This window comes from Chlorocebus sabaeus, chromosome 21, assembly GCF_047675955.1.
Source record: "Chlorocebus sabaeus isolate Y175 chromosome 21, mChlSab1.0.hap1, whole genome shotgun sequence".
In the NCBI taxonomy this organism is placed as follows: domain Eukaryota; kingdom Metazoa; phylum Chordata; class Mammalia; order Primates; family Cercopithecidae; genus Chlorocebus; species Chlorocebus sabaeus.
In genome coordinates this window covers 5549807-5577166 of record NC_132924.1, presented here as the reverse complement: position 1 = coordinate 5577166, position 27360 = coordinate 5549807, and the positions used below count along the sequence as shown (strand labels likewise).

At 48.3% G+C, this 27360-nt stretch overlaps 1 long non-coding RNA gene, 1 other non-coding gene and 1 pseudogene across 12 annotated transcripts in view; 2 read left to right on the top strand and 1 right to left on the bottom strand.

Annotated features, from left to right (window-relative positions):
• Nucleotides 1–27360, top strand: part of LOC103247677 (septin-14-like) — a 92058-nt pseudogene extending 64698 nt beyond the window's left edge.
• Nucleotides 5330–27360, bottom strand: part of LOC140709630 (uncharacterized) — a 65858-nt gene continuing 43827 nt past the window's right edge. For all 11 annotated transcript variants that reach the window (XR_012090276.1, XR_012090279.1, XR_012090275.1 and 8 more), the window contains 2 exons: nucleotides 6876–6966; nucleotides 5330–5432 (listed from right to left, as the gene is read on the bottom strand). This is a non-coding gene — a long non-coding RNA (uncharacterized lncRNA). The remainder of the gene's footprint in view (nucleotides 5433–6875; nucleotides 6967–27360) is intronic.
• On the top strand, nucleotides 16522–16628 carry LOC119620666 (U6 spliceosomal RNA). The gene has a single exon (XR_005237209.1). It is a non-coding gene; the product is annotated as a U6 spliceosomal RNA (small nuclear RNA).

Here is a 27360-nt window from a genome sequence, read left to right as displayed (position 1 = left end):
GGCCTGTCAGGCCCTGATGCCCTGGCCCCACTTCCGGCCTTTTTCCCTGCTGCAGCCACCCCACGTACTGTTACTAGACAGCTCTGGGCTCATGTCAGCTGCGATTGCGATCACTCATCTCTGCTACCAGCAGACCCTCCTGTATGCACCTTTCCAGAAGGATCTTCACAGAATTTCTTTATTTTATTTATTTATTTATTTATTTATTTATTTATTTATTTATTGAGATGGAATCTCACTATGTGGCCCAGGCTGGAGTGCAATGGCACGATCTTGGCTCACTGCAACCTCCACCTCCCAGGTTCAAGAGATTCTTTTGCTTCAGCCTCCCAAGTAGCTGGGATTACAGGCACACGCCACCACACCCAGCTAATTTTTATATTTTTAGTAGAGACGGGGTTCCACCATGTTGGCCAGGATGGTTTCAATCTCTTGACCTTGTGCTCCGCCCACCTCAGCCTCCCAAAGTGTTGGGATTACAGGTGTGAGCCACCACGCCCAGCCTTCCCAGTATTTCATAAGCAGCTACCTCTTTCCAGAAGTCTCCCTCCACCCTGTGAGTCTGTGTAATTCTCTGAGCTTCTATTGAGCTCAATGAGCCCCTGTCACACCACTTAGCATGCTCAGATGGAAGCTCCATGAGAGTGAGCACATGTCAGCCTCATGTACACACATGCCCAGCACCTCGATACCGTGCTTTGCACACCACAGGGCTCAGTAAGGATTTTACTAAATATGGCCAGGTACAGTGGCTGGCACTAATCTCAGTAATTTGGGAGGCCAAGGTGGGAGGATCACTTGAAACCAAAAGTTTGAAACCAGCCTGGGCAACATACTGAGACCCCATCTCTTCAAAATATTAAAAACTTAGCCAAGTGTGGTGGTGTGTGCCTGTAGTCCCAGCTACTCAGGAGGCTGAGGTGGGATAGTCGCTTGAACCCAGGAGTTCAAGGGTGCGGTGAGCGATGATTGTGCCACTGCACTCCAGCCAGGCTGGCAGAATCAGATCCTGTCTCTAAAAAAAATTGACTGTATTTAGTCAATGGAAACCAATGTGAATGAGGGGGTGAATGAGTGTATTCTTTCCTGTTCCCTGAGAAGGGTCTGCAAAAGCCAGTGCACTTCCTTCCATCCCCTTCCCTCCCTGTTCACCGGGTGCCTCTCATTGTGTCCCAAGCCTCTGCAGACACATCCCAAGGAACAATGCTGCTGAAGGACTAGTTCTGTTCCTTGTGATGGTGGAAAGAAATGGGATTTGGGCTAGGCGCAGTGGCTCACACCTGTAATCCCAGCACTTTGGGAGGCTGAGGCAAGAGGATTGTTTGAGGCCAGCCTCAGCAACATAGTAAGACTCCCATCTCTACAAAAAACAAAGATTAGTCAGGTGTGGTGGTACATGCCTGTAATCCCAGCTGCACAGGAGGCTGAGGCAGGATGATAGCTTGAGCCCAGAAGGTTGAGGCTGCAGTGAGCCATGATGACGCCGATGCACTACAGCCTGGGTGACAGGTGGATCCTGTCTCTGAAAAATAAAAAGAGGCCAGGCACGGTAATTCCAGCACTTTGGGAGGCCAAGGTGGGTGGATCACCTGAGGTCAGGGGTTCGAGACCAGTCTGGCTAACGTGGTGAAACCCCATCTCCCCTAAAAATACAAAAATAAGCTGGGCGTAATGGGTGGGTGACTTCGCTGTGCTGGTAAAATGTATGGGGATTCCCACCCCATGCAGCACGCCATCCCATTTGCCAGGTGCGGTGACTCACACCTGTAATCCCGGCACTTTGGGAGGCCAAAGCAGGCAGATCACCTGAGGTCGAGAGTTTGAGACCAGCCTGGCTAAATGGTGAAACCCCTAGCTTTGCTTAGAGAAGCCAGAAAGAGGCGCAGTGGCTCAGGCCTGTAATCCCAGGACTTTGGGGGGCCGAGGTGGGCAGATCACGAGGTTAGGAGTTCAAGACCAGCCTGACCAACACGGTGAAACCCTGTCTCTACTAAAAATACAAAAATTAGTTGAGTGTGGTGGCCCACACCTGTAATCCCAGCTACTTGGGAGGCTGAGGTAGGAGAATCACTTGAACCCAGAAGGTGGAGGTTGCACTGAGTCAAGATTGCGCCACTGCACTCTAGCCTGAGTGACAGAGCAAGACTCCATCTCAGAAAAAAATAAAAAATAAAAATAAATAAATAAAAGAAATGGGATTTGGAGGAAGGCCGACCCAGCCTCAGAACTGACTCTACCACTTACCAGCTGTGCATGTACCTTATTTTCTCCATTTGCAAAGTGAGGAAAACAGGACCAAGCTTGCAGGGTTGCTGTGAGACATTGCCTGCCAGCTTGACATGCGGTAGTCAGTCTTTAGATCAGGGTCTTCCTCCATCTTTCCCAGTGTCCCCGCCTAAGCTCCCTCCCTTATGGAATCCTTATGGAATCTTGGGACACACACACTCCTGTAATCTCAAGTAGCGGCTGCTACTTCCTGACCCACCTCTGTCCTCCCCAAGGTTACCCTATTCTCTATCCTCCCACAAAGAGTAGTGCCAGGCACAGAACAGATGCTTCAAAGATAAGAAAAGAATGAAGGAATGAATGAAGCAGCCATCACAGTATCCCCTGGGGCATGTTCCCCAGTAGCCACCAGTCTCTTTTATTTGTGTGTGAAACAGAGTTACTCTGTCACCCAGGCCAGAATGCAGTGGTGTGATCTCGGTTCACTGCAACCTCCGCTTCTGCCTCCTGGGTTCAAGTGATTCTCCTGCCTCAGCCTCGCAGGTAGCTGGGATTACAGGCACCCACCACCAGGCCTGGGTTTTTTTGTTTTGTTTTGTTTTTTGAGACGGAGCCTCACTCCATCATCAGACTGGAGTGCAGTGGTGCAATCCCAGTTCACTGCAACCTCCAACTCTCAAGTGATTCTCCTGCTCAGCCTCCCGAGTAGGTGGGATTATAGGCACACACCACCATGCCCAGCTAATTTTTGTATTTTTAGTAGAGACCAGATTTCACCCCCACCTCAGCCTCCCAAAGTGGTGGGATTACAGGTGCGAGCCACTGTACCCAGCCAAAAATCACTTTCTAAATTTGCCCCTTTCATCTGAAATGTTTTCCTCTTGTGAATGTTTTATGTCATGTGTACCCTTAGGCCCCCCTGACAGCCCTCCTGAGGCCCCCTCTGCAGCCTTCATTATATGTGATCGGAGCACCCCAAGAGCTTCATCATCTGTGACGAGCACCCGCCCTCTCTCCAGTCGGAACCATCAGCTGATGAATAAGGGCTGTTTCTTCTCAAATGATTACCACCCCCAATTCATTACATTGCAAAGACTGAGCTCAGATGGCTTGTCTGATGCTTGATGCAGTTGTGCTTTTTTGGAATGCCATTCATTGAGGATGCAAGTTCTCTCCCATGTGATGCTCTCAGGTGCAAGCTGTGACATTGTTCCACGTGCTTCTGTACTTTGTCCTCCCCTGTCATTTTCGCGTCTCCAATAACAGCTCACCTCCGTCTGAGGATTTTCCTCCACTGGTGCCATTCATTGGGAGTCTCTGTACTATGAATTATGAGATGAATGGAAATTTTCCCTCATTCATAATATTCGAAGCTTTCCTCTGCCCTGTGAGTTCTTTGATATTTTACTGGAAATCGTGACCAAGTGTTTTGCCATGTGTATCAGGCCAGTAGAGTTTAGGCTTAGAGTCGGCAATTTCCCCAAAGTGGTACCTTTTTTTTTTTTTTTTTTTTCCCAAGAGGTGGGGTCTTGCTCTGTGTTCCTAGGCTGGAATGCAGTGACATGATTATAACTCACTGCAGCCTTGACGTCCTGGGCCCAAGTGATCCTCCCACCTCAGCTTTCTGAGTAGCTGGGACTACAGGCACACACCAGCATACCTGGCTAATTTTTAAATTTTTTATAGAGATACGGTCTCCCTGTGTTGCCCTGGCTGGTCTTGAACTCCTGGGCTCTAGCAATCCTCCCATCTCGGCTTCCCAAAGCACTGGGATTACAGGCATGAGCCACCGTGCTCAGCCCAAATTCTATTCTGAGTGCCATGTCATTGCTGATGGTCAGCGCCCCCTGGAATACAGCGAGGTGCCCACCCCTGCCACTCTGTGTTCTGCCCATCCTTTAAGCCTGGCCCAAAGCCCCCTGTTTCCTAAAGCCTTCCTGGGATGTTGTGAGCCTGGAGCCCCACTCTCCCGCTTCCCTTCTGTGAGAATTCACGGCCTGTGAAACCCATTTAACACTCATGCCACATTTAGCCCTTCATTATCTTTTGATGACTTTTTCTTCCCAAGCAGACTGAAAGATCTTTGAAGAAGGGCCTCCCCTTGTCGTCTGGATGGTCCAATAATCCTTTGCACCCCGAGACACTCAGGGTGGCTTGGCGGCCTGTGTAGACAGGCAGACTGCTTATAACTGTCACGATGTCATATAGGCAGACGGGTTTGTGGTGCAGGGTGTTTACTTTCCACTGAAGATGTAGCCTGCCTTCTTCAGGGTGGCTGCCCCTTGAAGGTCACACGGGGAGGAAGGTGATCTTATACTTACTGCCACCCCTTCCTCCCCTCCCAACCTCCAGCCCCAGGCAGGCCAGCCGCACGAGCCAAGCTGGCCGATGCTTGGTCTCTGCAGCCTCAGCTCTGCCTGAGAGGTGTTGCTAGTTGCCCTACATTGCACTAGGCCCTGGGAGCGATTTTGGGGATGGAAAGGCAAGGAACAAGCAAGAAGTCAGTGTTGTTGGCCAGGTGCAGTGGTAGCTCCCACCTGTAATCCCAGCACTTTGGGAGGACAAATTGGGCAGATCACCTAAGGTCAGGAGTTCAAGACCAGCCTGGCCAACATGGTGAAACCCCATCTCCACTAAAAATAAAAAAAATAGCCAGGTATGGTGGTGCACACCTGTAATCTGAGCCACTCAGGAGACTAAGGCACTAGAATCGCTTGAACCTGGGAGGTGGAGATTGCAGTGAGCTGAGAGCATTCTACTGCACTCCAGTCTGGGTAACAGAGAAAGACTGTCTAAAAAAAAATAGAAGTCACCATTGCTGCAGAGCTGTGCATTCACAGTCCTAGTTAAGTATGACCAGCTCAGGGACCACCCTCGATGTGAACCTGGGGCTCCTTGAAGGCAAGGCTATACCTTAGGCTTGTCTGTGTGTCCACAGTGTCCAGCTCAGCATCTGGCTCATAGTACGTATGCATTCAGTATCTGCTGAATGAACGTTGCGCTCTGGTTCCCAGGCAGCCAAGGAGTTCATGGAGGTAGCGAGGAGAACAGACCTTGAGGATTGTGCTGAAATGTCCCACCTGCGTCTGCTCCTGCCCCCAGGGAGGACATCGTCCCATTGGTATATGGCTAAGTTCTGGGTCTCAGGGACACAGAACAGAAAAGGCCTCTCTCGCCTTTTGTTGGTGGTGAAATGTCGATCTCCCCTGAAAAAAAGGAAACATATTTTGTGTATGAGTCCAGAGTTGTTTTTGTTTGTTTGTTTTTGAAATGGAGTCTTGCTCTGTTGCCCAGGCTGCAGTGCAGTGGTGTGATCTCAGCTCACTGCAACCTTCGCCTCCTGGGTTCAAGCAATTGTCCTGACTCAGTCTCTCAACTAAGCTGGGATTGCAGGCAGGTGCCACCATGCCCAGCTAATTTTTGTATTTTTAGTAGAGATGGAGTTTCACCAGGTTGACCAGGCTGGTCTCAAACTCCTTACCTTATGATCCGCCCACCTTGGCCTCCCAAAGTGCTGGGATTACAGGTGTGAGCCACCATGCCTGGCCAACTCCAGAGTTTTATATAGCCTTGGAACTCTCTTCTAACTTTAAAAACTATTAGCTGGGCACGGTGGTTCACACCTGTAATCCCAGCACTTTCGGAGGGCGAGGCAGGCGGATCACCTGAGGTCAGGAGTTGGACACCAGTCTGGCCAACATGGTAAAACCCCAACTCTACTAAAAATACATAAATTAGCTGGGCGTAGCAGCATGCACCTGTTATCCCAGCTACTTGGGAAGCTGCGGCAGAAGAATTGCTTGAACCTGGGAGGTGGAGGTTGCAGTGAGCCAAGATCACACCACTGCACTCCAGCCCGGGTGACAGAGCAAGACTTTGTTAAAAAAAAAAAAAAAAACAACCTAGTAAGTTCAATATGTTCTTGGCATCTTGATACAGATAGTAAGAACTAGTTCTTAGTGTTGGCACTGCCTGTGAGAACTGCATTTCCTAGAAAGCCAAGTTTTCCACACTGCAGAACTCTGATTTGCTGAACATGTCAGCAGGTCATTGAGCATTCAGGAGAGAAGGAAAGGGAGTTCCCTGGCCAGCTGCCTATCCATCTGCTTACCAGAGGCCCATGTATTTACCCAGTTCTCTCCAGGCCACAGGAGACAGCCGTTGCTGGCTTCATTGCTGCAGTCCTGGAATTGTATAACTGGAATGCCATTTACAGTGAGTCTCCAGAATATCCTCAGCCAGGCGTGGTGGCTCACGCCTGTAATCCCAGCACTTTGGGAGGCCAAGGTGGGCAGATTACTTGAGCCCAGTAGTTTCAGACCAGCCTGGGCAACACGGTGAAACCCCATCTGTACTAAAAACACAAAAATTAGCCAGGCGTGGTGGTGCACACCTGTAATTCCAGCTACTTGGGAGGCTGAGGCAGGAGAATCACTTGAACCTGGAAAGCAGAGGTTACATTGTGCCACTGCACTCCAGCCTGAGCAACAGAGTGAGACTCAGTCTCAAAAAAAAAACCAAAAAAAAAAACCCTCTCAAATCCCTCCTTTGATGATGATCCCCAGGCCAAATTGGATAAGAAATTACAAAAACAGGTGGAGGTGGCAAAGATTGAAATTAATAACCAGGTAGGGTATAGTGGCTCATACCTGTACTCCTGCACTTAGGGAGGCCACAGCAGGAGGATCACCTGAGTCCGGAGTTCTGGACTGGCCTGGGCAACATAGAAAGACCCTGTCCCTGCAAACAATAATATTTAAAAATTAGCCAGGTATAGTGGAGCATGCCTGTAATCCCAGCTACTCAGGAGGCTGAGGTAGGAGGATTGCTTGAGCCCAGAAGGTCGAGGTGGCAGTGAGCTGTGATATGCTGCACTCCAGCCTGGGTGACAGATCAAGACCCTGAGAGAGAGAGAGAGGGAGAGAGGAGGAAGAAAGAGGAGGAAGAAAGACCAGGTGAAGGCTATAGGAGAAGCTGGAGATCCCCATGGGGGTAGCAAAGGCCATTCTAAACAGAATGGGAGGGCCAGGCATGCCTGTAAACCCAGCACTTTGGGAGGCCAAGACGGGCGGATCACTTGAGGTCTAGAGTTCAAGACCAGTCTGGCCAACGTGGTGAAATCCTGTCTGTACTAAAAATATGAAAGTTAGCAGGGCACGGTGGTGCAGGTCTGTAATTCTAGTTCCTCAGGAGGCTAAGACAGGGGAATTGCTTGAACCCAGGAGGTAGAGGTTGCAGTGAGCCATGATCAAGCCATTGCACTCCAGCCTGGGTGTCAAGAGTTAGACTCCAACTCAAAATAAATAAAGAGAACGAGAGGCTTCTGTGAAATTGCTCAAGAAACTGGATCTTGATGGAGAGCTGTAAAGATACCCCTACCCCATCCCCAGTCCCCACCATGGAGGGCACCAAATCCCTGTTCAAAAGAGCCAAGCCAGTGCCCTGAAGTTCTAGCTGGGTCTCTTACTGGACCTTTGGCCCTCACTTGCCAAGTGCATTAAGTGACTCATAATTGCAGTCCCCGTCTTGCGTCCAGGGCCAGTGGTGCCAATTGTTTCCCATGCAGTATCTCATTTAGTCCTACCAGCAACCCTGTGAAAGAGGTGTGTTTCTATCCTCTTGTTACAAATGAAAAAAAAATAAGACTTAAAAAGGCTAAATAACTTGTCCAAAGCCATGCAGCTAGTAAGTAAAAGAGCAGAGGTTCAAATCCAGCTCTGCCCATTACCCATGCTTCTAAAAGTTCTCGTTTTTCCATTGAGGAATTTTAAAATTCCATTTGCTGGAAGAACCAGCCCATTTTCTGTCTGTAACAGGGCCATCTTGAAATAGTCCTGCCTCCACAGTTCCTTCTTCAGCCTGTCAAAGCCACAAAACGTTTCCCAAGGCCAGACAGAGTGATTCATGCCTGTAATCCCAGCACTTTGGGAGGCCAAGGTGGGTCGATCACCTGAGGACAGGTGTTTGAGACCAGCCTGGCCAACATGGAGAAATCCCATCTACTAAAAATATAAAAATTAGCCAAGTGTGGTGGTGCATGCCTGTAATCCCAGTTACTTGGGAGGCTGAGGCAGAAGAATTGCTTGAACCCAGGAGGCAGAGGTCACAGTGAGCCGAGATCACGCCATTGCACTCCAGCCCGGGTAACAGATCAAGACTTCCATTCAAAAAGAGAAAAAAAAAAAAAAATTAGCCAGGCATGGTGGCGCACATCTGTGGTCCCAGCTGCTCAGGAGACTGAGGCAGGAGAATCGCTTGAGTCTGGGAGGTAGAGGTTATAGTGAACCGAGATCACACCACTGCACTCCAGCCTGGGTGACAGAATGAGACGCAAAAAAAAAAAAAAAAGTTTCCCAATATCCTAAATCCAGTGGGCAAGAAACACTTCCAATCACTATTAAAGCCATGTTCATGAGAGAACTCAAGCTCTCCACCTGCAGCCACTGGAATTTCTGCTGTGGGAATTGGGGGACATTCTTGAGTCATGGAAACCTTAAGGCCGCTGGGACTCAAGAATCTGTGATGATGGCTTCAGCTCCGTGAGTCTTGTATTCCAGTTTATTTCTGCTCCAGTATGTCCGAGGCCGCCTCTCCTCACAGCAGTTATTGGGGCTGAAATGTCCAAAGTGGCTTTTGCAGTCACGTGACTGGTGCCTCATGTTCTTCCATGTGGTCTCTCTCCCTGACAGAGTAGCCTTGTCATCTTGTACAGCTGATGGGCTCTGAGCACCCTCTGTGGATACTCTACACCATTGCACCATCACCTGTGCTACCCCCAGCCCCTCCATGGAAACCGCTGCCCAGGCAGCTATGTCACATCATGTGACCCTACCTCTCTGCCATCCCCCAGGCTCCCAAATACACAGTTCATTGGACCAGGATCCCATATAGGCTGGCCAATGATTTTTGAAGTCATCTGGCTCAAAAATGTAGGGAAAGCCAGCCAGGCCAGTCAGATGGCCCCTTTTGGAAATTGGAGCAGAAAAACCAGGCAGTAGAATCAATAAGCAACAAGATGTCCTGCGGGCAAGTAGGGCCTGGTCGGACCAGTGTCCTGGCCAGAATTACACTGGAGAAGAAACTTGGTGATTGAAGCAAAACCAAAATAAGCTATGCCTTGGAGAAAATCCCCTCGTGGAGGGAAAATGAGCTTGGTTTTGGCAAGAGGATAAAGGAGGACAGAGTGAGAACCGAGCTGGGACTCCACAAAGGGCCAAGAGAAGCCATCCCAGGGGGACCTCCTGCCTGTGGGTGTCATTGCAGCTAGTTTGCCACTTGTTCCCTTTGCTGTCCGTTGGCTTAGAAGTGGGCGGGTGACTTAGCTGTGCTGCTAAAACATATAGGGATTTACAGCCCATGCAGCATTGCATCCCATTTGCCGGGTGTGGTGGCTCACGCCTGTAATCCCAGCACTTTCAGAGGCTGGGGCAGTGGATCACGAGGTCAAGAGTTCAAGACCAGCCTGGTCAAGATGGTGAAACCCTGTCTCTACTAAAAATACAAAAATTGTGGGCCGGGCATGGTGGCTCATGCCTGTAATCCCAGCACTTTAGGAGGCTGAGGTGGATGGATCACCTGAGGTTGGGAGTTTGAGATCAGCCTCGCAAACGGTGAAACCTGGTCTCTACTAAAGATGCAAAATTAGCTGGATGTGGTAGCACATGCCTGTAATCCCAGCTACTTGGGAGGAGGAGGCAGGAGAATTGCTTGAACCTGGGAGGTGGAGGTTACAGTGAGCCGGGATCATGCCACTGCACTCCAGCCTGGGCGACAGAGTGAGACTCTGTCTCCAAAAAAATAAAAATACAAAAATTAGCTGGGCACAGTGGCAGGCGCCTGTAATCCCAGCTACTTGGGAGGCTGTGGCAGGAGAATCACTTGAACCTGGGCGGCAGAGGTTACAATGAGCCGAGATCATGCCACTGCACTCCAGCCTGGGCGATAGAGTGGGACTCCATCTCAACAGCAAAACAAAACAAAACAAAAACATAGAGGGAGATGGCTGGGACCATCTTGAGACCATGAGGCAACAAGACCAAGGGGAAAAGTCCACATACTGAGGATGGCAGAGCCTATGTCCTCCATGACAGTGTTGAGCCACTATACCTATCCCGGAACCCCCACTTCCAGTCTTACTGATCTGTAAGTCACGTGTTTTTATTTTCTAGGCAGATTTCTGCCACCTGCAGCCTAAAGCATCCCTCACCCCTTCTCAGAACCCCGTGACTGTTGCTATAACTCCCAATGGAAAATCAACCTAAGTTTAAACATTAGAAATCAAATTATTGCTCATATGGAAGGAATAAGAATCAGGATTGGTCTTAGCCTACAGAGGAATCCCAGCTCTGAGTCCTAACCCTAAGGCCTAGGGGACATAGACAAGGAAAGAAAGAGATATTCACGAAAGTTCCAGACGTCTTTTTTTATTTTGAGACTGAGTCTTGTTCTGTTGCCGGACTGGAGTGCAGTGGTGCAATCTTGGCTCACTACAACCTCTGACTCCCTGGTTCAGGCAATCCTTCTGTGTCCTGAGTAGCTGAGATTACAGTCAAGTGCCACCACGCCCAGCTAATTTTTTTTTTTTTTTTTTTGTATTCTTAGTAGAGACGGGGTTTCCCCATGTTGGCCAGGTTGGTCTCGATCTCCTGACCTTATGATCCCCCCCACCTTGGCCTCCCAAAGTGCTGGGATTACAGGCATGAGCTACCTTGCCCGACCTTAGACATCTTCTAAAACAGGACTCAATGATGAATTGTGGCAATTCAGTGGGGCTTTAATGCCTGAGATTTCAAGCATGAGCAAGGGAACTAACTGGAAAAAGTTGATGGCATCCGGAACTAAACTGGCCTAGTGAGAACTAGGCCTTTCAGTTACTCTCCAGCCATCAACCTTAGTGCCACCTTAGATTCTCAGGAATAAGGTGTCCTCAGTTGCCGTTCTCTGTGTGCATAGCCACCGCCCCCCCAACCCCTTGTGCAACTTTGTTCATTCTTCATTTCCCCTACCTCTCCTCTTTTTTCCTACATTTTCTTTCTAGTTTCTCTCTTTTTTTTTTCTTTTCCTTGTGATGGAGTTTCACTGTCTCCCAGGTTGGAGTGCAGTGGTGCAATCTCGGCTCACTGCAACCTGCGTATCCCAGGTTCAAGCAATTCTCCTGCTTCAGCCTCCCGAGTAGGTGGGATTACAGACATGTGCCACCACACCCGGCTAATTTTTGTATTTTTAGTAGAGATGGGGTTTCACCCTGTTGGTCAGGCTTGTCTTGAACTCCTGACCTCGTAATCCACCCGCCTTGGCCTCCCAAAGTGTTGGGATTATAGGCATGAGACACTGCACCTCTTTCTGGCTTCTCTAAGCAAAGCTGGGAGCCAAAAATCTACAAAACCTAACTCATTTCTATTAAGAACTTAGTGGGCCAGGTATGATGGCTCATGCCTGTAATCCCAGCACTTTGGGAGGCTGAGGCAAGTAGATCACAAGGTCAGGAGTTCGAGACCAGGCTGGCCAACATACTGAAACCCTGTCTCTACTAAAAATAAAAAAATTAGCCTGGTGTGTTGGTATGTGCCTGTAGTCCCAGCTACTTGGGAGGCTGAGGCAGGAGAATTGCTTGAACCTGGGAGGCAGAAGTTGTAGTGAGCCGAGATTGTGCCACTGCACTCCAACCTGGCTACTGAGTGAGAATCCTTCTCAAAAAACAAAAACAGAACTCAATGGGAGACTTACTGTAGGGAGAGACAAGGATGTATTGGAAGACTTAGAATGCTGGTTCAAGGCCAAGGAACGAGGTTGGTAGGAGAAAAGCAATCAGTTGATGAAGACTAAAGAAAGCTTTCTTCTGGTCTGACTTTTGCCAAACAACGTGTGTGTGTGTGTGTGTGTGTGTGTGTGTGTGTGAATATGCCTGATTCTTCCCTTATGGATTAAGAAGCTGAACGCAAGAGCTCTAGCCCGTCCTCTTTAAATCTCTAGTTTTGAAAATATAAAACAAAGAGAAACTGACATTCTCCTAATGTATCTTAGAAATACACATTATTTCATTTTACTCAGACCTGGAGGAAAAGCACCCCCGCTGCATTTTCCCATCTCCAAATCATCTTCAGCATTTGTAGAGATGCAGCCCTGGAAGTTCATCAGCTGTATGGGGTCCACCCATGAGTATGTTGTGATGACACTAGAATTTGCAGCTGCCAGATTCTGGCACCAAACCCAGCACCTCTCAATGCCGTCCTTCTCCACGCCACATGTTGTGTGGTGTTTTGAAAGGCAAAGCCAGTGCACCATTGATTCTTGCCTGTTTCTTCATTCCCTCAACAGAGACGTAAGAAATGAAAGCTTTGATTGGGGTTAAAGAAACAAAAAAGTTTAAACCCCTACTTTAGTGGGATTAATGCTTTAATGTGAATCTTAGTAAACCCTGAATTTCTCCAGCAAGTTTCCCTATATGTCACTGAGTATTCTTTGAAATCCAGTCAGGAAAAAAACTGGAAGACCTTTTCCCCTTTTTCATCATCAAGGTTTTTCTCTGAGATGAATTAGTCTGATTAGTGCCTGAAAGTTCTGCCATGATCCGTCGAAGCTCCTTCGTTTCTTTGTGTGAATTCTCCAATGATGAGAAAGCTAAGCTTGTCCCCAAGTGAATTTCCACACTCATTGTACTGCTAAGACTTCTCTCCAGTGTGGATGCTCTCACATTCCGTATTCCCTACGCTTCCCCGAGTTTTCCATCTTCATTACGTATGACCATTTTAAGTCCCACCCGAATTAGCTGATATCATCTAAGTATGGAACTCTGATGGAAGGTTCTTCCTCATACATTATGCTCACAAGGTCCCTGTCTGCTACAAAATCCCAGATGTCTGATTAGCTCTGGGCACCATCTCAAAGCATTTTTACATCCATTACACACATACGATTTTCTTCCATTGTAAATTCTCTGATGTTGAATGAGCTGTACTTTCCCAAAAGCTCTTGTACATTTCTGCATTGATAGAATCTTTGTTGCATGTGAATTCGCTGATGCTGCATTGGAATGTTGACGATGCCTCCCCCATTTCCACTGATTCTCTCCAAAATAAACATTACAGTGTTCAACAGCATGTGAGCCCCAGGGAAAATTGCCTATGTAAATGACAAAGATGTTCTCTGTGATATAAACACTGTAATATTGAATAAATTCTGAATTCTGTTGCACAACTTGGCCATATCATATTTGGAGTTTCTCGCACTTCTAAAACATGTAAATGGAATCATGATTTTTTTCTGTATTCCTGGCACTCAATAGGATGGGGTCCCTAAAATGGTCCTCTACAATGTCCCCATATTTGTAATGGCCCAAGGGGTTCTTCCTGACCCCCACACAAACAAAATCCACTGAAGACCATGGCATTAAAGAGTTTCATTGTTGGGAAGCCAGCTATGCCACATGGGAGATGGAGTTATTACTCAGATCAATCTGGCTAACGGCTTGGAGATTAGGAATTTTTCCAAGATAGTGTTGTGGGCAAGGGGCTGGGGATGGGGCCTGCTGATTGGTTGGGTGCAGGAGATGAAATCATAGGAATTAAAACTGTCCTCTTGGGCTGAGTCAGTTCCTGAGTGGGGGGACACAGGACTGCTTGGCAAGTTGGGACATCCAGTTGTCAGAAATGCAAAAATTTGAAAAGCATTTTTTCTTTTTCTTTTGAGACAGAGTTTCACTCTTTTTGCCCAGGCTGGAGTACAATGGTGTGATCTCAGTTCACTGCAACATCTGCCTCCTGGGTTCAAGCGATTCTCTTGCCTCAGCCCTCCCTAGTAGCTGGGATTATAGGCATGCGCCACCATGCCCAGCTAATTTTGTATTTTTAGTAGAGATGGGGTTTCTCCACGTTGGTCAGTCTGATCTTGAACTCCTGACTTCAGGTGATCCACCCACCTCAGCCTCCCAAAGTGTTGGGATTACGGGTGAGAGCCACCATGCCCAGCCCTGAAAAGCATTTTTTCTAAGAACACATATAGATTTGCCCCATTAATCAGATTTTTCTTCTCCTTTTTTTCTTTTAAATTTTTATTTAGAGACAGAGTCTTGCTCTGTCACCCAGGCTGGAGTGCAATGGTGAGATCTCAGCTCACTGCAAACTCTGCCTCCTGGATTGTTCAGGTGATTCTCCTGCCTCAGCCTCCCGAGTAACTGGGATTATAGGCACCTGCCACCATGCCCAGCTAATTTTTGTATTTTTCATAGAGTCAGGGTTTCACCATGTTGTCCAGGCTGGTCTCGAACTCCCGACCTCAGCTGATCCACCTGCCTCGGCCCCCCAAAGTGCTGAGATTACAGGTATGAGCCACCGCACCTGGCCTACTCTGACTTTTCAAAATGCTTGTGGTAAAAACGAGATAGATATGTTGGACTTAGTATTCATTTAGAGATTTAAAAATGTCTTCAAGAGTGGTTAAGTGTGGTCAGTTGTGTCTTATGGCCAAGCACTTAGACAAATTGAAAAAAGATGAAAGGAAAATCGTGTAACATAATCACAAAAGGTTGTGTTCATAATGATGTCGGGGATCTCACGAAGGTTCCTTAATATAGACAACATTTTAACAATAGCCATATTTTAAGCAGTCATCTATTTTCTCTACAATGTATTCCCGGACTGCTTTGTTAAAAAGTCACATTTTCTTTTAATAATTACTCATATCCTGAAGCAGCATCAAACAAAGTCTAATTCTAATGAATACATCATAAAAGCAAAATATGGCCAGATGCGGTGGCTCACGCCTGTAATCCCAACACTTTGGGAGGCCAAGGCAGGTGGATCACCTGAGGTCAGGACTTCAAGACCAGCCTGACCAACATAGTGAAACCTTGTCTCTACTAAAAATACAAAAATTAGCTGGGCATGGTGGCACGTGCCTATAATCCCAGCTACTCAGAAGGCTGAGGCAGGAAAATCACTTGCAATTGGAAGGTGGAGGTTGCAGTGAGACAAGATCATTCTACTGCACTCCAGCCTGGGCAACAAGAGCAAAACTCCATCTCAAAAAAAAAAAAAAAAAAAAAAAAAAGGCAAAAACATAACAGTAGGGTAGTCTTTAGTAATATACGAGGGTTATATTATGGTTGGAGTCCTATGACTTTGGATACAGATGTCTAACAAGATTGGTTATTTTATAGCCTTCAGTGCACTCTGAAGTCCACACAAAACACAAACTATTCTGCTATTTCTGTCCAGTCCAAAAATAGCCCTAGGAAAAAACCTTTTAACATTAACATTGTGCTTCTGTTTTTACAACTCTAGAGAATCATGAGGAAATTATGTATAAGATCTAGGGCTTCAAAATCAGCTTTTCAGAGAAAACTGAAATATCCTTTCTCTTTCTTTGGATAAATTTCCGTGAAAGAAACAGAAACACACCAAGTAATACCATTGAATTTTTTTTTTTTTTTTTTTTTTTCCTGAGACGTAGTCTTGTTCTGTCATTTCAGCTGTAACGCAGTGGCACGATCCCGGCTCACTGCAACCTCTGCCTCCCAGGTGCAATCGATTCTCTTGCCTCAGCCTCCCAAGTAGCTGGAATTACAAGCACTTAACACCAAGCCTAGCTAATTTTTGTATTTTCAGTAGACATGGGTTTTCGCCATGTTGGTCAGGCTGGTCTCAAACTCATGACCTCAGGTGATCCACCCACCTCGGCTTCCCAAAGTGCTGGGATTACAGATGTGAGCCACCATGCCTGGCCTCAGTTTTGATACTTTGTGTATGTGTGTGAGATGGAGTTTTGCTCTTGTTGCCCAGGCTGGAGTGCAATGGCGCAATCTCAGCTCACTGCAACCTCTGCCTCCCGGGTTGAAGCAATTCTCCCACCTCAGCCTCCCGAGTGGCTGGGATCACAGGCATATGCCACCATGCCCAGCTAATTTTGTATTTTTAGTAGAGATGGGGCTTTGCCATGTTGGCCAGGCTGATCTTGAACTTGTGACCTCAAATGATCTACCCAACTCGGCCTCCCAAAGTGCTGGGATTGCAGGTGTGAGCCACCGTGACTGGCCAGTTTGAGTTCTTTCTATCAATCCACGTTTGTCTACTGACTCTTCTTCACCTTCATATTGTTAATTGAGTCCATCTAGTGAGTTTTAAATTTTTGTTATTATATTTTTGTTTTAAAATTTCCATTTGAGGCTTGGTGTTGTGGCTCAAGCCTGTAATCCCAGCACTCTGGGAGGCCGAGGTGGTCAAATCATTTCAATTCAGGAGTTTGCCACCAACCTGGGTGACATGGCAAGACCCTGTCTCTACAAGAAATACAAAACTTGTGCTCGCTTCGGTAGCACATATGCTAAAATTGGAAAGATATAGAGAAGGTTAGCATGGCCCCTGCACAAAGATGACACTCAAATTTGTGTTGTGTTCCATATTCTTGGTGGCTCATGCCTGTAATCCCAGCTACTCAGGAGGCTCAGGTAATAGAATCACTTGAACTTGGGAGGGGGAGGTTGCAGTGAGCTGAGATCGTGCCAGGGCACTTCAGCCTGGGGTGACAAGAGCAAAACTCCATCTCACAACCATAAAACAAAACAAAACAAGGCCAGGTGTAGTGGCTCATGCCTGTAATCCTGGCACTTTGGGAGGCGGAGGCAGGTGGATCACCTGAGGTCAGGGGTTCAAGACCAGGGCAACGTGGTGATACCCCCATCTCTACTACAAATACAAAAATTAGGCCAGGCATGGTGGCTCATGCCTGTATTCCAAGCACTTCGGGAGGCCAAGGGGGGTGGATCACGAGGTCAGGAGATCAAGACAATCCTGGCTAACACAGCGAAACCCTGTCTCTACTAAAAATACAAAAAATTAGCTGGGCATGGTCGTGGGCGCCTGTAGTCCCAGCTACTAAGAAGGCTGAGGCAGGAGAATCGCTTGAATCCAGGAGGTGGAGGTTGCAGTGAGCTGAGATCGGGTCACTGCACTCCAGACTGGGTGACAGAGCAAGATTCTGTCTCAAAAGAAAAAACAAATTAGCCAGGCGTGGTGGCAGGCACCTGTAATCCCAGGTACTCTAGAGGCCAAGGCAGTAGAATCGCTTGAACAAGGGAGACAGAGGTTGCAGTGAGCTAAGATTGTGCCATTGCACTCTAGCCTGGGTGACAGAGCAAGACTCCATCTCAAAAAACAAAACAAAACAAAAAAATAGTAAAAGGACAGTAAGGGAATACTAAGCAACTCTACCCGTATAAATCCAACAAGTTGGATGAAATGGACCAATTCCTTGAAAACTACAAACTACCAAAAAACACTCAATATGAAACATAATTTTTAAAATCTTGTAGCAATTTTCAAAATTGAATTCATGGTTTTTTATTTTTATTTTACTTTATTGTGAGACTGAATCTCACTCAGTCACCCATACTGGAGTGCAGTGGCACAGTCACAGCTCACCGTGGCCTTGACTTACTGGGGTCAGGTAATCCTCCCACCTCAGCCTCCTGGGTAGTTAGGACAGCCCCCCCAAAGTGTAAAGATTACAAGCATGAGCCACTAGGCCCAGCTGAATCCTTTTTTTTTTTTTTTTTTTTTTTGAGATGGTGTCTCAGTCTGTCACCCAGGCTGGAGTGCAGTGGCACAATCTTGGCTCACTGCAACCTTTGCCTCCTGGGTTCAAGTGATTATTTTACCTCAGCCTCCCAAGTAGCTGGGACTACAGGTGACTACCACCATGCCTGGCTAATTTTTTGTATTTTTAGTAGAGACAGGGTTTTATCATGTTGGCCAGGCCAGTCTCGAACTCCAGACCTCATGTGATCCACCCACCTCAACTTCCCAAAGTGTTAGGATTACAGGCATGAGCCACCATGCCTGTCTTTGAATTCATAGTTTTAATATAAGAATTTCTTGTCTTCCTGGTCACATACAACTAATTTGGTACCCAGAGCCCCAAAGATAGTGAGCTGGGACCGGCAAAGATAGTGAGCTGGGACTGGCAAAAATAGTGGGCTGGGACTGGGGCTCCGGGCAGTAAGAAACCACCTCCTCTCAGTCCCATGTCACAGAGAGGTGGGCCCCTATCCTTCTCCTGAAGAGTGTCCTCACCCACACTGGACCCTGCTAGCCCATCCAGCTCTGCGAGACTGGGCTAATCAGACCCTAGGAATTCAGGAACCAAGCCAGGGTCTCTGTGTCTCTGGGTAGGATGGTCCCAAATGTTACTGCAAGGAAATGAGGAAATATACAAATAGGCAGAAATGAGGAGTGGGAAACCGGGGCCGTGTCTTTTCTTTGTAATGTTTGGGACTTCAGGTGTGGTCCCAGCAAAGAATGGCTTCTTGTATTTTTTGTTTGTTTGTTTGAGTTGGAGTCTTGCACCGTCACCTGGGCTGGAGTGCAGTGGCACAATCTCTGCTCACTGCAACCTCCACCTCCTGAATTCAAGTGATTATCCCACCTCAGCCTCTTGAGTAGCTGGGAATACAGGTGCCCACCACCATGCCTGGCTAATTTTTTGTATTTTTAGTAGAAACACGGTTTTGCCATGTTGGCCAGGCTGGTCTCGAACTCGTGACCTCAAGTGATCTGCCCACCTTGGCCTCCCAAAGTGCTGGGGTTACAAGCATGAGCCACATGTCTGGCCAATGCCTCCATTTCTGAGTGGACAGTCTCACTGCTCAGAGGAGCATCTGGCTGGCCTTCATTTGTTAAAGAGTATCTCAACAGAAGGCGGAAATGGATCCCCAAGGCCCACCCATTGGTAGTGGTTGAACTAAGTTTGGACATTCAGACATGGTGGGCCAGGTGCTTATTAGAACCCCTTGGAAGCAAGAATGGCTGCGTAAATCAGGATTTTGTTGCAAGATGGAGTTGGTCCTGAATTCTCACAGTTAGAGTCACCAGCTGGGGGAGGAAAAGTGACCCTTCCAGCAGCCCCCAGGATCAATGACTAAAGTGCAGTGGGCAGGTCTGGGGAGCCGGGAATGATGCAGGTGTACCCAAGCTCTGAAGGCAACCTCTACAAGCCAGTGCCAGTGGGTGGGGGCAGACAGAAATCCTCCCGGAACCTGTTGGGGCTAGAGGGAGTCGCCATGTCCCCAACATGCTTCCGGGGTGGTGGGGGCATCAGCAGCAGCATCACTGGATGGCCTGTTCTCCCATCCTCTGGTGTTTCACAGACACACCATGAATGGGACAGGTTTAGTGACCACTCAGGGACTTTTCAGAATTCTGGGGGTACATTTTTCAGGTCTGGAAGCAAGAAACATCCCATGCCTGACAGTCCCCACCAGGGAAAGGAGAGCTGTATGAAGCATCTTCCTCTTTACCCGGGCACAGATCCTGGGGACTGGAGAAGGAGTGTTGACACCAAGGGACTGGCTTCTCCTGAGATGCCGAACTCGCCACCTTCTGGGAGGAAATGCATATAATGGATACATGCATGTTTGGATGTGTGCACATAATGAGTACACGTGTTTGAATGTGTGCATTGTGTATATGTGTGTGTGCATTTGTGTGAGTCTATGTGAGTGCATGAGGGAAGGTGTGGGATATATGAAGCCAGCCTGATGGAGTTTGGTGGCATTCTAGAGGCCCCTGAGAGGAAGGGAAAATGTGCATGTGTGTGTGTGCCTGGGTGTCTGTGTGTGAGTAGGATGTGTGTGTCTATGTGAGTGTAAGGATACATAACTGTTTGTGTCTTAGTCCATTGAGGCTGCTATAACAGAATGCCACAGACTGGGTGGCTTCTGAACAATAGAAGTTTATTACTCACAGTTCCTGAGGCTGAATGTCCAAGATCAAGACACTGGCAGATTTGTTGGCTGGTGAGGACCCACTTTCTGGTTCATAGACAGCCCCCTTCTTGCGATGTTCTTATGTGGCAGAACGGGTGAGAGTTTCTTTGGGGCCTTGTTTATAAGGGCACTAATCCTATTCATGGGGACTCTTCCCTCATGACCTATTGACCTACCAAAGGGCCCCTCTCTCAAAACCATCACATTGGAGATTAAGGTTTAAGCATATGCATTTTTGGGGACACATTAACTCTATAGCAGGGTGTGTGTGTGAGCTTGAGTGTGAGTAAGTTGTGTGTGTCAGTGTATATGTGTGTGAGTACATATAAGTATATGTGTGCAGGCGGCAGTGTGTGTGTAGCTGTGAGTGCAAGTGACTAATGTGAGCCTGTGTATGAAGGGGCATGAGTGTATTGTGAGTGTGAATGGGTACATGTATGTTTGATGTGTGCATATAATGGGTACATGTATGTTTGAATTCATGCATATAATGGATACATATATGTTTGAATATGTGCACATAATGGACACACATATGTTTGAATGTGTGTGTTGTGTATATGTGTGTGTGCATTTGTGTGAGTCTGTGTGAGTGCATGAGTGAATGGGATATATGAATATATGTGTATGTGAGCTCTGAGTGTCTGCATTTGTAAGTATGTTTGTATGTGTGAGCATATGTTTGAACATGTGAGGTGGTGTGCATGATTTGCTATTTACTATTCTTTAGTAAAGAGCTAATTCTCAAGAACAGGAATAATGGAAGGAGAACATATTAGAGGAGAATCACAGGGCAGAAATTCAGAAATGCAGGGTGGATTGAGGGCCCCAGAGAGGAGGAGGGAGAAATAAATGGTAGCCAGCGTGCTGCATGAATAAGCTGTAGAGCTATTTTAGCAGATGCCAGTAGTGGGAAATTTGGAGAGAGAAAGAGATGTCTGGTGAGGATTTCCGGAAAATTTCCATGAGAGGATTTGCCTAAAGCGTGTGGGCCTGCCTTTTGATGAAGCTGAAATGAAAGATTTACAAAAGTATACATTGCAAGGACTGGCTGAGAACAGTCAGATATATTCAGGTGATGCAAGGGAATAAAGGTCTAGCAGCTGTTGATCTGGGACGTCCGTGTAAATTCCAAAGGACACTCAGAGAAGCTCGATATAGATTTGTAAAAAGATAATGTTTTGAAAGTCCATCAGGATATGATAAGTTTCTAAGAAAGAAACCCAAGGGGCGGAATAGCTGTTCCGCTATGACCATTGGCCCAATACCTCTCCAGGGAGCATGGCGGTGCATGGGAATGCCATTTGATAGGAACCGCAAAGACACAGCCACATTCATCAAAATATGTTCAGCTGTTTGCATTCACTCTGGCTCAAACATTAGAGGAGATTTCCTGACTGACAGCCCAGAGGCAGGGTGGGTGCCAGCATGGATTTCATTTGGTAAGTCCAGTGTCATGAGGGTTTCTTCCTATCTCTGCTTTGCTTTCTGTGATCAAAGCTTTGTCCCTAGGATGGCTCCCCTTCCTGGGTCCACATCATCTGTGTCACCACAACTTCATACCACACCATCTGGGTAAACAGGGAGACACTCTGGCCCAGGATGTCAAGAAGGAGTCCTGGCCGGGCGCAGTGGCTCAAGCCTGTAATCCCAGCACTTTGGGAGGCCGAGACGGGTGGATCACGAGGTCAGGAGATCGAGACCATCCTGGCTAATACGGCGAAACCCCGTCTCTACTAAAAATACAAAAAACTAGCCGGGTGAGTTGGCGGGCGCCTGTAATCCCAGCTACTCGGGAGGCTGAGGCAGGAGAATGGCGTAAACCCGGGAGGCGGAGCTTGCAGTGAGCTGAGATCCGGCCACTGCACTCCAGCCTGGGCGACAGAGCGAGACTCCATCTCAAAAAAAAAAAAAAAAAAAGAAGGAGTCCTGAGGTCCACCTGGGCAGACAGTAATGACCATGGACTGGGAACAGGCTATGCTGAAGGACTGACGCCAACTGAGCTACCTACTGAGCCAGTCTGTTGTGGGTTGAACTGTGTCACTCTCTCCCCATATTCATTCACTGAAGCCGTCGCCCCCAGTGACTATATTTGGAGACCTCTTTAAAGAGGTGTTTAAGTTAAAACGAGATCATTAGCATGGGCACTAACCCAATATAAACTGTTCTAAGAAGAAGAGATTAGGACATAGATGTACAGAGGGAGGACCATGTGAAGACCCAGTAAGAAGACGGCCGTCTGCAAACCAAGGAGAGAGGCCTCAGGAGGAACCAACTTGCTGAGACCTTGGACTTCCAGCCTCCAGGACTGTAAGACAATATGTTTCTGGGGCTGAGTGGAGAGCCAGTGGATCCTGCCTCACATGTCCATGGGCTGGAAGAGGAGGGAGGCAAGAAGGACTGTCTTTTCTTCCTGATCCCTGAGGTCTCTGCCTAGAGAACAGGTGCAGCAGTCTTTGGTCTCCTGGTAGTACCAGCCCTTGCCAATCTCACAATCAAAGTGGTCACTCACTGGAAGTGACAGGAATGGAAAAGGAAAGAGAGCTAGGTTGTCACCCCCACAGGAGTATCTCCCGGGGAGGCAGAAGTTCCTATTTTAGGAACCAAGGTAGGAGCTCGACTTCCTTCTCAGGGTAGGGGCCAGGGGTGGGCTTCTTTTAGGGACCAGTAACGTTCAGACACCAGCTGAGTTTGGATCTGTGGCCTTTGGGTTCTAGAGGGCTCAGCCCCAATAGCAACAGGGTTTTGTTGTTGTTGTTGTTTATTTGTTTTTTTGAGAGAGAGTCTTGCTCTGTCACCCAGGCTGGAGTGCAGCAGCGTGATCTCAGCTCACTGCAACCTCCATCTCCCGAGTTCGAGTGATTCTCCTGCCTCAGCCTCCCAAGTAGCTGGGATTATAGGTGCCCGCCACCACACTCAACTAAGTTTTAGTAGAGATGGGTTTTTGCCATGTTGGCCAGGCTGGTTCGAACTCCTGACCACAAGTCTTCCACCTGCCTCGGACTCCCAAGCTGCTGGGATTACAGGTGTGAGCCACTGCAGGTGGCCTAAGACTGACTTCTTTTCCTAGCTCTGCCCCCACTGAATACCATAGGGGACTTCTGCTCCTGGAATGATCAGAGCCTTCTCGGAGCCAGCTGCGCCTCAGCAGCCACAGATGCTGAGCTGGGGACTCAGAGGATATCAATGATGGCCAGCTTCTTCCCAAGAAGGCCCTCGTGCAGAGTGATGGTGGAGATGCCCCTGAATTTCTGGGCTGTGGGCAGAATGAATAGGGGGTGGGACACAGTGTATATGGGGGCAGCCTGGATTTTGAATCCCAAGCTTGGAGGATACAGACCATCTGTTTCTGCAGTCTGACATCTGAAGCCCTGTCCTACACATTCCCAAAGCTCCTCCTTAAGCATCTCGGTGGGCAGTGGGGACACTGCCCACTCTAGTAACTGAAAGCACGAGGTGTTCCATTCCCGGCATGCCTTGCAGCCTGAGCATGTGACCAGAGTTCAGCCAAGGTCTGCTCTTCCAGGGGCATTCTTTCCAGTGATGGTGGTCACGTGGACCGTGTTGTCTCAGGGCAGGCATGCCCTCCCCAAATGCAAGTGTGTGGACTCCCTAGTACTCTGCCCATTAGTTCCCTTCTCCTATCTAATTAACCAGATCCATCTCTGTTGCTTGCAACTCATAAGGTGGCTGATACAAAAGAGAATGCAGCCCACCAAAGTCAGCCTGGGCATGTGGAAAAGGGTCCAGGGAGCAGGGCTGGACACCCCAGGACAGGGCAGCCACGGTGGGATCCTGGGTCAAATGTAGGGGGCCCCTGAAGTGAGGGAGGACAATGAAGGATCCACTGCACAGCCAAGTGAAAGCAAAACTGTCAGTCCCCGATGCCATCCTGCCCCAACCGTCCAACAGCCTGTGTGACTTTGGACCACCGCCTCCCCTCTCTGAGCCTGGCTTCTCCTACATGGGCTGGGGGCTGGCAGTGGTAATCTCCAGGGGGCCCCCTCCTCACCTTCGCCTCTCTGTCTCTGCATTTGGGCTGCCATGCTGGCGGCTCTGTGTGCTGTCTGCCTATCAGTCCGAAGCCTCCGGAGTCAGGTCAGGCCTTGGTCCCCCTGGGGAGTGCAGCAAGGTTTATTTTCTCTTTCCAGGCTTTGGCAAAAGGCTATCCCAGGTGGGGGGACAGCTTGGGGGGTTCCGGAGGCAGGAGGGAGATGAGCTCCGGACTGCCTAAGGCAAAACCAGGCTGTGTGGGGGCCCAGCCCAGGCTGGAGAAGCAGCTACCACTGGCAGGTATAAATAATGAAACGCTGCAGCTACTTACAGAACCACACTATTCGAAGGGTGCTTGTGGATTCTCCTTGACTTCTCCTATGCACCTGAGGAGTGCCTGCCACGTGTGTTCCCACCTCCTGGGGAAGCTGAGAGGCCTGGCTGCCTCTTCGGGTTTGAGTGAGGACAGCAGCTTGGTTTTTGGTTGAGCAGATTGCATCAGAGGTAGCCAAGCATTCAGGCTTCTGCTACTCTCCCCCACCCCACCCCCCGCCCCGTGTTCCCCAGCCAGTCAGGGCTGCCAGGGACCCCTTTGCCCACACTGGCCACTGGGCTAAGAGGGGCTTCTGCCAGAGAGCCATTCATGAAGGTGTGTAACACACAAGGCCCAGTCAGGAAGAGAGAAACCACTCTGGGTATTTCAGAGTGAACTTGTTGGTTACCCCGGTAGAATAGGGAGTTAAGAAACAGAAAGGGTAAAATGAGGCAAGTCAGAGATTATCAACACAGGAAGCCGCAAGCACCCCTACAGTTGGTAAGACCCAGATGGGAGGTGGATTTACTGGAACCAAGGATCTAGGCCATGGGGTGGGGGCGGAGCCGTGGCAGGGGTTGACTACAGGGAGCTGGGACCACGGAGGGAGGGATTGTGCAGCAGGGGCTGTGGCTGTGGCTGAGGCACCGCCAGAGGCTTTACCCAGAGGGAGAGAGAGCGGGAGAAATTCCCTGGTTCCTCCTTTACCCCGTCTTCTAGTCTTTTCTTTAAAACTATAGTAAAAGACACATAACAGGAAGTTTATCATCTGCACCATTAGAAATATACATAATATAATAAATATTTATTTATATTGTTTATTTATTTAAGACAAGGTCTCACTCTTTGCCCAGGCTGGAGTGCAGTGGTACAATCATAGCTCACCGAAGCTGCCAATTCCTGAGCTCAATGATCCTCCCGTCTCAGCCCCCTGAGTAGCTGGGACTACAGGCATGTGCCACCGCACCTGACTAATTTTTAAATGATATGTAGAGATGGGGTCTTGCTATGTTGCCCAGGCTGGTCATGAACTGTCCTCAAGTGATCCTCCTGACTTGGCCTCCCAAAATGCTGGGATTACAGACGTGAGCCACTGCACCTGGCCCGCACCACTTTTAAGTGTACAGTTCAGCAGTGTTAAACATATTCACATTGTTGTGCAACCATCGCCACCATCCATCTCTAGAAGTTTGTCATCTGGCCACACTGAAACTTTGTCCCCATTAAAAACTCCCCATTCCTCCTCCCCTAGCCCCTGGCAACCACCATTCAACTTTCTGTCTCTATGAGTGTGACTGCTCTAGATACCTCATGTAAATTGAATTATACAGGCTGGGCGCAGTGGCTCTCACCTGTAATCCCAGCACTTGGGGAGGCCGAGGTGGGTGGATCACCTGAGGTCGGCAGTTTGAGACCAGCCTGGCCAACATGGCAAAACCCGGTCTCAACTAAAAATACAAAAATTCACTAGGCCTGGTGGCGTGTGCCTGTAATCCCAGCTACTCAGGAGGCTGAGACAGGAGAATTGCTTTAACCCAGGAGGCTGAGGTTGCAGTGAGCCGAGATCATGCTGCTGCACTCCAGCCTGGGCAACAGAGCGAGACTCTGTCTCTAAATAAATAAATAAATAAATTGAACTATACAGTATTTTTGTGTGTGTGACTGACCTATTTCATTTAGCATAATGTCCTCAAGGCTCATCCATATCGTAGCATGTCTCAGGATTTCCTTCCTTCCTTCCTTCCCTCCCTCCCTCCCTCCCTCCCTCCTTCCTTCCTTCCTTCCTTCCTTTTTTTGTCTTAGAGATGAGGTCTTGCTCTGTTGCCCGGTTGCAGTGCAGTGGCACAATTACAGCTCATTGCAGCCTTGAATCCCTGGGCTGTAGGGGTCCTTCTGCCTCAGCCTCCTGAGTAGCTGGGATTACAGGTGAGTGCCACCGTGTCCAGCTTCCTTCCTTTTTGAGGCTGAATAATCTTCCATTGTATGAATGAGACCACATTTTGTTCATTCATTCATTCATTCATTTATTCATTTATTCATCAATGGGTGCTTGAATGCTTCTGCCTTTTGGCGATTGTAAATAACGCCAATACACACATGGTGTACAAATATCTCTTTGACACCCTGCTTGCATTCTTTTGCTTATATACCCAGAAGTGGAACTGCTGAATCATATGGTAATTCTGCTTTAATTTGTTTGCGGAAGCGCCATACTGTCTTCCACAGCAGCTGCACCATTTTGCGCTCCCACTAGCAGTGCACAAGCTTCCAGTGTTTTGTTTGTTTGCTTGTTTGTTTTGAGTCTCACTCTACCGCCCAGGCTGGAGTGCAGTGGTGCGATCTTGGCTCACTGCAACCTCTGCTTCCCAGGTTCAAGTGATTCTTGTGCCTCAGCCTCCTGAATACCTGGGATTACAGGTGTGCGTCACCTCACCTGGCTAATTTTTATGTCTTTAGTAGAGATGGGTTTTCCCCATGTTGGCCAAGCTAGTCTTGAACTCCTGACCTCAAGTGATTGCCCCACCTCAGCCTCTGAAAGTGCTGGAATTACAGGTGTGAGCCACCATGCCCAGCCATCTTTTCTGTTTTTTGTTTTGTTTGTTTTTGAGACAGAGTCTCACTCTTTCACCCAGGTTGGAATGCAACGGTGTGATCTCGGCTCACCGCAACCTCCGCCTCCGGAGTCCAAGCAATTCTCCTGCCTCAGCTTCCTGAGTAGCTGGGATTACAGGTGTGTGCCACCACACCTGGCTAATTTTTATATTTTTAATAGAGATGGGGTTTCACCATGTTGGCCAGGCTGGTTTCGAACTCCTGACCTCAAGTGATCTGCCCGTGGATCATAATGAGCAACAGAAGCATGGGTGGGTATCACCTTTAGCCCCCACAGACTGCTGTGGAATCCTGTTAATGTCACTGCCCAAATACCCCAGAGCGGCCCTCTTCTCTCCACCCTTTTGCCCAGAACTCTTTCTCTCGCCTAGATGGGCATAGCAACTTCCTTCACTCTGAAGCCTCGTTGGGTTTCCTTTCTTTTCTCTCTCTCTCTCCCTTTTTTTTTTTTTTTTT